The following is a 598-nucleotide window of genomic DNA, read 5'->3' as shown; positions in this document are numbered from 1 at the left end:
CTTGAGTCTGTCCACCGGTCTTCCTCAGGGATCTAATTTAGGGCCTCTGTTATTCTCCATTTATATAAATGACCTCCCACTCGCTTGTCCTGATGTTTTTGTGCAGATGTATGCTGATGACACCGTAGTCTATGCACACGGTAGGAATATCGCTCAGGTGGTTGAGAAGCTCACTAACTCCATGGATAGCATCACAGCTTGGTTGAAACACTCCTGCCTGCAGCTGAATACATCAAAAACGACAAACAACAAAAGTCCCACAAAAAAAAAAATTGCAGATCGTGTCAGAATACAAATATCTGGGAGTTTTAATTGATTCAAAGTTATCATTCTCATCACATGTAAAAATGGTCTGTAATCGAATTAAATATAGTCTCAGTAACTTTAGGCACATTCGCCATCAAATGTCCACACAGGCAGCAAAAATGTACATGCACTCTATGATTTTCTCACACATCACTTACTGCAATCACTTTACAAACGAACTGTTAAAACTCTGGATAAGAAACCATGTATTTCTCATCACTGTCCAATATTACAAAAATATAGATTGCTCAGTTGGGATAATATGGTTAAATACTCAAATCTATGTCTTATT

This window comes from Micropterus dolomieu, linkage group LG13 (genome assembly GCF_021292245.1).
Source record: "Micropterus dolomieu isolate WLL.071019.BEF.003 ecotype Adirondacks linkage group LG13, ASM2129224v1, whole genome shotgun sequence".
In the NCBI taxonomy this organism is placed as follows: Eukaryota; Metazoa; Chordata; class Actinopteri; order Centrarchiformes; family Centrarchidae; genus Micropterus; species Micropterus dolomieu.
Note: the sequence above shows the minus strand (reverse complement) of the source record.